Genomic DNA, 11393 nt, shown 5'->3' with positions numbered 1-11393 from the left:
AAAGGCTTGTCATCTACCGGTGGAGCTAGAACACAAAGCTTATTGGGCAATGAAAACTCTGAACATGGATTTAAAGGCTGCTGGACAGGAAAGATTACTACAGCTGGATGAGTTGGAGGAATTTCGGAACAAAGCTTATGAAAACGCTAAGATCTATAAGGAGAGAACTAAAAGGTGGCATGACCAAAATTTAGTTAGGAAGGAGTTTCAACCTGGGCAACAAGTTCTACTTTTCAATTCAACGCTGAAGTTGTTTCATGGTAAATTGAAGTCAAGGTGGTCAGGGCCATTTACAGTGGTCAAAGTGTTTCCTTATTGAGCGGTGGAATTGAAAGGTGAAGGCCCTAATACTTTCAAAGTTAACGGGCAGCGGTTAAAGCTCTACTTGGGAGGTCAATTTGACCAAGCCAAGTCTGCCATGATTCTGGCGCCACTATGAAGATCTCAGTCAACGTCTAGCTGAGCGACGATAAAGCAGCGCTATTGGGAGGCAACCCAATCTTTTAATTTAATTTTACTTTATTTTTCTTTTGAATTTGTAGAAGACATTTACAAGTGTTTTGTAGCATTTTAATTTGTTTCATTGCATTTAGGTTAGATTTTCATTTGTTAAGTTTTAGATAAAACCGTGAAAATCGTGAAAAAAAAAAGCCCATAGCTACAGTAGTCGCGACGGGAGTAATCCCAGTTGCGACTGGGCCTTCTACGTGAAAAAAAAGGGCTGGCTCCAGTAGTCGCGACTAAGGAACTGCCCGTCGCGACTACTGTACACTACGAAAAAAACCAAACCTTCTGCCAACTCCCGTCGCGACGGGACACATAGCCCGTCGCGACGGGACTACGTTTTTCAGCTTTTTAAAACCCCAAATCACAAACAACCCTAAAAATCAACCTAAACTCATACAACCCGACCCCCCTCTCTTTTCTCAGCCCTCACAACCTCATTCCACCATTAACCATCAAACTTCTTCAAAATCTCTTCAAATCTTCCATTAAAAACACCAAAAACACAAATTTCTCTCATAAATCTTCTCTTTTCTTCAAAAATCTCACCACAAATTACCCTTTTTCACCCAAATCCGAATTTGTACTATTCATCATCTTCAACCTTGAGTTCTCCTTGGATGTGCAACAATGGTGGTGGATGGACGAAATTCTTGCTTAGTAAGTCTCTTTCTTGTCAAAACTTTGATTAGTTATGCGGGTTTTCCGAAAGTTTGAATAATTATCTAGAGTATTTGGGAATTTGTGGATTTATTTTGGAGAAATAATTGAATATTTGTGAAATATTATTGTTGTGGGATTATTGTGGTATTATTGTGATTTTTGGGAAGTGAAGAAATTAAGGGGAAGTGCTGCCGAATTTTTCCCAAAATTTTTGTGTGGTAATTTTGAAGTGTGTAATGGGTTCCAAGCGTACTAGAACGGGGCAATCAGGTGCGTCATCGTCGAAACCGCCAACACCGGCGTCAAAGGCCAATTATGAAAAAGATAGATTTGTGAGTTTGAAAGTGCAAGAAAGATACTTTGAACTGCAAAAGAGAGCCTTCATTATGGATCGAGGTATTGAATATGATGAAAATCCCATCCCGAATAATCCATTATTCGAGATCATGAGGCAACAAATTCAGAATCGCCACTGGGCGCAGTTAGTGAAAATTTCAGAAAGAATCAATCAGACTCTAGCTCTTGAATTTTTAGCAAATTGGCCTGAGGCACAAAATGAAAGGGTACGGGTACGCAAAACAACCGTGCGAGTTAACATTAACACCATCCATCAAATGTTTGGCATGCCAAGAGAGGAATAAATTCTTATGGAGGAAACATATAGACAATTTATGAAAGAAAAGTTTGACCTTGTGGACTTGGCGGAAACAGTTGGTTTTCCGGGGTTGAGATTGCATGAGGTGGATGAAGAACCCCAAATGCTTTATCGATGTGAACTGAACCAAGTGGCTCGCGCTTGGATGTTTTTGTAAGTGCTAGGCTTATGCCTAGTAAGCATTTATCGGATTTTTCGTTGGATAGACTCCGAATTGTTCATGCAATAATGAAGGGAATCTATGTGCCAGTTGGAGGTATAATTTTGCAGAGTTTCGATAACAAGGTCAAAGCCACTGCACATACAGAAATTGGCCTAGCAGGAATTATAACTGAGTTGTGTGTTGCGAATGGTGTGCCAAATATCCTTATGATAATCAAGTACAACCACAACGGAATATTGATTGGACAATGGTGCGCAACCTAAAGCCCCCTCATCCATATGGTCAACCGCCTCCTCCTCGTCGTAACCAGCAGCCAAAAGTTCATGTCCCCGAGGAAGAGGACAATCCAAATGAAGAAATGCCTCAAGCGGTTCCCACATCCACTCCTCTTGATGCGGGGATGCAACATATCCATGCTTAACTCAACTACATTATCCAGCAAAACAATCATATCCAGAGTTACATGGTGCGAAGAAGTGAATTTGATGAAAATCAAGTGAGGCAGTTCAATCATTTAATTGATTCGTGGAGTCTTGGGGTCGAGGACCCGAATTACTTGGCATATCCTCCTCGTTTTCAGCCCTATGATCAGCCACCACCGCCCAACCCCTTCTGATGGGGGTTCAGGTAAGTCCTTCTCACCTTGAGTATAATAGCACATTGGGGACAATGTCATATTTAGTTTGGGGGGGAGAGACTTAAAATTTTTAAATTCTGCACTTTAATTTCTGCATTTTAATTTTTTGTTTTAGTTAAGGAATGGCAATAAGCTTGACGATAGTTGTATACTGCTGATTAGTGTGATGTGATCTGGAATTGTAAAATAACTGTGTGATTGATTCTGTTAACTCTTTGGATTAGTTTGGATGCTTAGAAACCTGTGTTTATCTGCAAATATTCAATCTGTGAAAATTGTTATAATTGTTTTACTATGGTTTGTGGTAAGATTGACAGGATAGTTTAGAACTTGCATGTTTATTCTCTTGAGACGAAATCCTTGATAGTGTTCAATTGGAATATGATTTAGGCATTTGTTGGATAGTTTGAGCCTTTCAAGCCTGCCGTAATAAGATGTATCCCTAGTTAACCTTTTGAGCCTAAACCTGTTATGTTTTTCACCCATCGATTTAAAAAAAAAATTGCAACCACACTATTAATTTTTCTTCACCCTGTTATCCATGATATCATAAGCTACATAATTAGTTTGGGGAGGAAAAACATTTAGTGTGAGGAAATAGTGAGAGGGAGGAAAAATTTTGTAAGATTGAGAAGAGGAAAATTGTGTAATTCAATGTCACTGAAAAAAAAAACACAATAAAAAGTAAAAATATGTGTGAAAAAAAAAGAAAAAAATTTCAGTGATGTTGAAAAATAATAGAGATTTCTTCTATCAATCTTGGTGAATTCGAGAATATTATGGGATCTTAGAAGAAAGAAAAGTAAGAAGCTTGTGGGTTTTGTTTGTGTGCTTATGATATCTTGAGCCAAAATTGTCTTTTGCCTATCCCTGAATATCTGAGCCATACTACCTAAAGCCTTGAAAAGACCTAATGATTCCAAAGAATACTGTCAACATTAGTGGAGAAAGGTAAGCATGCAAGCTTATGAGTTATCGGGCTGTGGAACTGTTGGAAAGAGTAAAACTTTTATAACAATGTTTCACTTTTGAATAAATTTTTGCAGTTGTACATAGTGTTATAAACTGAGCATCTAAATTAATTGTTAGAGTTGGTAGAATTGAAATTCTAGTTTGCTCAATAGAAGAGAACAACACATGAGGCAGTACTATTGTGATTATCTGATAGCGTAGTTAGTAGATTAGTAGTTAGTAGTATTTATCTTACTCGAGGGCGAGTAAGAATCTAGTTTGGGGGAATTTGTTAGGCTAAAATTAGTCTAAGTTTCGGGTCATATTTCGGTTAGTTTTCACTCTTTGTTTCAAGTTTTAGGGCTATATTACGCTTGATTCTTTTGTTTCAGGTCCTCGGGCATTTAAAGAAAGTATGTACAAGAATTGAGGAAAAATGGTGAAAGAATCGAGAAGAAAAACCAAGATTGGTGTCGCTGCCTGTTCCAGTCGCGACGGGGAATTTGCCAGTCGCGACGGGAACTGGCAGAGACATCTCCAAGGAGTCGAAGTGTAACCCAGTCGCGACTGGGATTTTGCCAGTCGCGACCGGAAGAGGCAGAGAGAATTTCGAGACAGATTTGTTTAACCCCGTCGCGACGGGGGCTTTGCCAGTCGCGACGGGGACCCAGTGACGGGATTTTTGGGCAGTTTCGTAATTTCACAAATTTTAAAGATGAGAATTGGTTTAAATAGTGAGGGTTCGTGAAAATCGAGGGAGATTCAGAATTGGAGCCCTAGAAACAAAGAAGGAGGCTAGAAGAGCGACTTGTGGCGACCCGAATCAATTGCTTCAACTAGTTCTTTCTCTTCTCTTTAATTTTTCTATGTTCTTTTCTATTTCAATGTTAATTATGGATTTGATTATGGATGTTTTGAACTAAACTCCTATTTAGGGAGAATGATGAATGTTGTTTAAGTTTTTCCTAGTTAATAAATAATTGTCATTCCTCCATCTTGATTGTGAACACTATTCATATTTGTGTTTAATTTCCATGTGCAAGATTGATCACCTTTTACATGTTTTATGATCTCAATTCGAAATCTGAAAAGTGAGAATTGAGAATGCTAAAATTGGATAGTCTAGGTTTTGATGTGAAACGAGAGTATTTACATAGCCTTTGTGACCAATAGATTATTGCTTAATGTTGATTTCATGTTAGTTTAATTAAGAGATTAATTAAAGAGCATGTGATTTAGAACCTAAAAGATCTGAAAAGAGTTAGGTTAATTCATAATCTGTCATTCACTTCAAGAGAAGGATAGCAATTAGACATTAACACTGGTAACTTAACAACAGGATTCGTCTCCCTATTTTCTTATCTTGATTAATCTTCCTTTGTTATTTTTAATTTTCTGAATTGTTTTATTTAATTCATAAAAAAGTATTCTTTTACCAGATAGAATTATAAGTATAATTTAGTAGTAATTAGTCTAATTCCCTGTGGTTCGACCTCACCTGTGTGAGTTTACTACTTGATTGCGTATACTTGCGTAGTGATTATAAATTTCGTAACAATTTTCCAAATGAAAAGGGAATCACTCACTAATCCCTTGCTGAATTTTAATGAGAATGGTAGGTGTCAACTAAAGGGACAGCCACCTATTCCACTTAATAGCAAATGACTAAAATTCCCCTTAACTTAAAACTAGGGTATTTCTAAAATTAACTAGGGGTAAAATGGTCAAATCCCATAACCCCGCTCAATCCCGATAATTTATTTTCTCTAAAATATTTTCCACTATGAAATAAGGTTCTAAACTTACCCATGTGATCAATCTAGCCATCCATCGCATTTTCCGTTGTCGCCGAGCAAAAATTACAAAAATAGCATATTACACATATAAGCTAAATAATACCCCTAGAGTTTAATAAAATCTCCGAAATTTGAGAAATTATAACTCTAATATTTATTTCTAAATATTGGGGTCCACAATTAAATTAATTCACAAATAATAATAAAATAATAAAAATTAGTGCTAATTGCCTTTACTAATCCACATTACTAGAGCGGTCATTACATCTTGCATAGTCCATTCGAAAGACTTGATTCAAGATGTCTATTCCTCATAACATTTTATGGTATCTTGATTTGATTGCTTAAATCTCTAGCAAGTATTTTACACTTCAAATACTAGACTGCTATGTTGTTGACCTAGTCTTAGAGAAACTTACAGTTTCAGTTTAAGATAATAAGTCACAATGAGATGTTCCCAGAAACAATAGTAAAAGGTTAAAAGCTTCTAACCAGGCATCTGCTATTGAGTGGGAGCCATCTGAGATGTAATCAAATGGGAAACATTAGGGGACAATCAAGAAAGATTTATAAAAGTGACCTATATGTTATTAAGGAACTATGCATTAGTGATCCCAATATCCACACCGACTCATTAAGAATTGTAAGATGGTGGTTACTCTGGGGGTGGAGGAATCATTATAGAAGAGTGTTAAAAACTCATCTATAATAATTCAAGCTTCATCAGCAAAGATATAACTTTGTAAATTCGAAATTACCAGAAAGTTATTTTACTGAAGAAAATTCTACACTGCATTATCTCAATTCCAAATTTTAAAATTTGAGAGATATGTCTTCTGTTTGTTCAGATGTACTTAATGGGCAGTAATGATTTCAGTATCCCTTGATGAGTAAAGCATATAGTTAAGGAGGTTTCATAAGTTTTATGAACCTGGTTCCAAATATATGGGTGGATTCAAATATACTACACTTGATCAGAGGATCGGGGCAAAAGATTGATTGTAATCACTACAAGAAAACCAGCTTTTACCGGCGCATTATTGCGCCGGCAAAAGTACACTGACTGCGCCGGGAAAGCTTTGCCGGCGCAGTTGTGCGCCGGCAAAGCTTATCTGGGAAGCTTGGTCGGTAAAGGACTTTTTACCGGCGCGTACATTAACTGCGCCGGTAAAACGTCCTTTTACCGGCGAGGAATAACGCCGGCAAAAAATAAGCGCCGGTGTTAAAAAATGCCCTTATCCGCCTTGAACCTGCTATGATTATGTTTTGTCGGCGCAATAGTGCGCCGGCAAAACAATTGGCGCCAACAGTCAGATTGGCGCCAATAGTTTTGCCGACGCATGTAGTGCGCCGGCAAAACTATTGGCGTCAATCTGACTGTTGGCGCCAATTGTTTTTGCCACTTTTTACCGGCGCACTATTGCGCCGGCAAAAGTATTAAATTTTATTTTTAAAAAAATTTAATTAATTATATTTAATTAATTTTAATATTAATTAATTAAATATAATTAATTATATTTTTTTAAATAATTATAATATTATATTAACAAAATAAACCAACATAATTTACATTACAAGATAAACTAACATTAATTACTACTAAAATCAGTATATAAACAAAATGTTAAATGTTCGAACTGGATAATAAAAAAAGTACAGTTCTATAGGCGGGTAATGTCGTCATCGTTGTTTCTCTGAGTCTCGGGAGGCTGCGATGACGATCCAAAGACCAACAATGATCGATGATCCGGCACTGTGAGTGGGCAATGGTGGAAGATCCATGGGAGATAAGTTGAAACCGGCACGGCTCGAGAAAGATACTCAAACCGATCTTGGAATCGTCCGAGGTAGAGTTGTTCGTCTCATACCGTCTGCCTCGTATGTTGAGTTGTACGCTCCGCTTCCTCCACTTTTTACGTAAAGCCTCGTCTTGTTCCATTGTAACGGTCGGTTGGGGTGAAGGATGCGTGGCAGTGCTCTTTTGGCCCCAACTCCCTTCGATCCGGGGAGATGACCAAAGCCTCTAAGATGCCGAGATCGTTCCCCGAGTACTTGCGTCATAACAGGTAAGTCTCGGGGGTACTGTGTAGGATCGACGAGCAGGCTCTTCGGGCTCATCCGCAAAGGGGCGCCGGTTGAGTTGCCGCTATTTCAACCATTTGCTCCTAAAACAATTAAACAAGTAAGTTAAATGGTTAATTTTAACACAAAATAAATTGAAAGAAATAAATAAAAATTGAATTAAAACGTAAACTTACGTAAGCTTGTTGCGCGAACTCGTTGCGCCAATCGTTGCCTTTATGGTGAAACTTTTGAAAAGTTTCCACCGCAGTTGGCAGTTCTCCTGTGTCGGGGTTAGCCTATTTTCAAGAGAAAATATATTAGTACTGTTATTTTAATAGAAAAAGTTAAATGAATGATAGTTAAATATAAACTTACCCCTTCGACAACATGTGAAACAATCGGCTTGGAGCCCCAGCCTCCTAAAAATTTCATCTTACCCCGACTTTCTTCATTTTTCGCTGCTCTCGCCTGAAATTAATAATTTTTCTAACAGTTAATTATTTATTATTGACTATATAAATTAAACATTACCAAAATTTAAAATTTTAAAAAATGTACCTTTTGTTTGTCTGTGCTCCAATAAGCGATGCAGTCACTCCACACCTCTTGAGTTACTCCCTCAGGAGGTGACATGTCGGCCCTCTCCTGTCCAAGCTCCTCAATGTTTTGTATCCACTTCTTCTTGTAGTCTGCCCTCCAGTCACGTAAACCCTTTGACATCTCGTACTCACCGTAGTCTACGAATGTAGGGTTATCTCGTGGGAGGATAAACTTGGTCTGCAAAAAGTTACACATTAATACATTAATTACAATTTAATAAGAGTATAGTAATTTAGAAATTAAAAAAATTAGTAAGGCATACCTCAAGTCTATCCCAGAGTGCGTTGATGTCAGCTCTACTGACATCTTCCCATTTGAATTTATTAATGGAAATAGACATCCGAGTCATCCATTTGGCCATATTGTTGAATTTTTTTCCGTTCTTGCCTACGGGGGTGCCAGTCTCTGCGTGCACCTCAATCGGTAACTTGGCAGATTGTGTTTTGGAGAGCTCCTCCTCAACATTCTTGCCCTTGTATTTACCTCGACGCCTTTCTTTTTCGAACCGTCGCCACCCGGTGTAGACATACTACATATACAACACATATTGTTTATTTAAAATAAACTAACATATTGCAAACATATTAAAGAAGAAGGGTTGTAATTTTTATTTTATTTAAAACACTATGTCAATTACAATTCATCATCCTCATCATCAGTTACATATACAGCATTATCATCACTGTCACTCTCTAATTCTAAGGAGTTGTCTTCTTCGGTATTTAGACCCTCGTTGTCATCATCGACAATGAAATCATCTAATTGTTGAGGCTGTGAATTCACACGATGGATGTTTGCAACTTCAGTTGGGTCGACATCATGGCGAACATAGTCAACATCATCCAACTGTGGAAGTTGAACAACGAACTCGGTTTCAGCTGAATTGTTTTCCTGTACAAAGGGTGTCTCCCCATCCGTGTCCGAGAAGTCCCAAACATTGCGCGGTATGTACTCATTTACAATCAGCCAGTCTTTACCGTTCTTTAAATCAGGAATGTAGTAGATCAATTTTGCTTGAGATGCAAGTATGAACGGTTCATTTTGGTACCACTGTCGGTTGACCCAGATGCTAGTAATAACACCGTCACTATCCATTCTACTCCCGTTAGTGTCAAACCACTTACAAAAAAATAAGAGAACACTGCAATCTTTCAAATAAGTGAACTCCATAATTTTTTCAAGTGTGCCGTAAAAATTTTGGCCATCTTCACGGGGACCATGACACCGCTATTACCGTGTTTTGCGGTTATCATCCCTTTCCTTGACCAAAAATTTAATACCGTTCACTATGCACCCCGGATATAAATAAATTGCCGTATTCGGCGGGTTAGCGATAGCATACAACTCATCCGACCTTTGCACCACAGTTGCTCAACCGTAGTTCATTAATCTACATATCGGGGAAAATATTAAATTAAGAAAAGTTGAACATTATTGAGAATAAGATTAACGGTATTGAGAGGCAACAAGGCTTACTTGAGTTTTGAACCATTCGGGGAACTCGCCTCTTGCATCGTCTCAATATTGCATACACCCCTTGCTTGAAGCAACTCCTTGTGCTCACTATATAATGTAATCCACTTATTAGTAAGTTAAGAATTTTTTAGATGAAGTCGACTATTGTGTGTTTGTGTTTATGGAATTTATACTTACTTGATATACGGTTCAACCTCTGTGCAATTGTTCAAAATGTACCACTCCGCCTTACGCTTGCTTTGCATGGGTAAGGTGTTGACTGTCCTCATACCGAGGGTCGGCCAACATGCTTGAATACGTAAAATTGTCGAGTTGGCATGTTTTGGACAATGTCATTGTTCGGTCGGGACGGTTGAATCGAGTTTCCACTTCCCGAAAGTACATTGAGCAAAAGGTTAATGCCTCATTAACCACAAAAGATTCAGCAATAGAGCCTTCGGACGGGCACGATTCCCGACATATTGCTTGTACACGGACATTGAGCGCTCAATGGGATACATCCACATCTTGCCTTTGGTCCACCTAGTATAGCTTCTTTAGGGAGATGCATAACTACGTGAACCATTATGTCGAAGAAGGCCGGTGGAAAAATTGTTTCTAACTTGCACAAAATAGTTAGAATATTTGTTTGCATTTTTTCTAAATCTGAAACATGAAGTGTTCTTGAGCATAATTGTTTGAAATACACACACAGCTCAATGATTGTGTCCCGGATTTCTTTTTTCAAGAACTTACGGATACTGTTAGGTAGTAAACGTTGTAACAACACATGACAATCATGTGATTTGAGCCCGAAATCTTGCCGTATCCAAATTGACATTTTTGTCTAAGTTTGCCGCAAAACCGTCAGAAATCGTACGTACTTTATGAAGTACGCAAATTCAATCCGTTCTTGAACACTAAGTGTGTAACTAGCCGGAGGCTTCTTCCACTTCCCATTCCGGTCTTCATACAACCACAACTCTCGTCGTATTTGCAAGTCTTGCAAATCCATTCTCGCCTTGTCGGTATCCTTTGACTTCCCGTCGATACTTAGAAGAGTACCTACTAAGCTATCACACACATTTTTCTCAATGTGCATTACATCAAGATTATGTCGTAAGGACTTTGACTTCCAGTACTCAAGCTCAAAAAAAATACTTTTTTTAGACCAATTGAGCTCTTCACTAGAACGCTTCCGTTTCACACCCCCGAATTGTTTGTGTTTTCCGTGGCAAAGTCAATGGAATTCGGTCTAATTGAGATAAAATATCATCCCCCGTCAATACGGGAGGTGGTGCTCTCTTCTCGTGGCTTACCATTGTACTTTTTGCTTCTCCTTCTCGGATCACTCATTTCGAGAAAGCGTACGTGGCCAACATATCCAATCTTACTATTTAGGCCAATGGAAGGAGTATGTTCATTGCAAGTGGGACACGCCATATACCCTTTTGTGCTCCAACCGGACATTAGAGCATAAGCGGGAAAGTCATTTATTGTCCACAACACCGCCGCACGCATTGAAAACACAAGCTCCGTTGTAGGCATCTCGGGTTTCAACACCCGTCTCCCACAACTGTTTCAGTTCATCAATTAACGGTCTCATGAATACATCTATGTCTTTCCCAGGAGATGATGGACCTGGAATTAATAAGGTCAACAACAACGATTCAGAACTCATACATTTCAACGGTGGCAAATTATATGGGACACAAATAACTGGCCACAGCCGTAAGAGTTGCTCATGTTGCCAAATGGATTAAAACCGTCGCCGCCAATCCCGGTCGACATTTCTAGGTTCAACAGTAAAAGACGGATGAAGGCGGTCAAACTGCTTCCATTCTTCAGCATCCGCAGGATGCCTAAGCACACCGTCTTCTTTTGGTCTCTGCGAGTAATGCCACC

This window comes from Cannabis sativa, chromosome 6 (assembly GCF_029168945.1).
Source record: "Cannabis sativa cultivar Pink pepper isolate KNU-18-1 chromosome 6, ASM2916894v1, whole genome shotgun sequence".
Classification (NCBI taxonomy): domain Eukaryota; kingdom Viridiplantae; phylum Streptophyta; class Magnoliopsida; order Rosales; family Cannabaceae; genus Cannabis; species Cannabis sativa.
The sequence above is the reverse complement of the archived record's forward strand: the minus strand, read 5'-3'. Positions refer to the sequence as shown.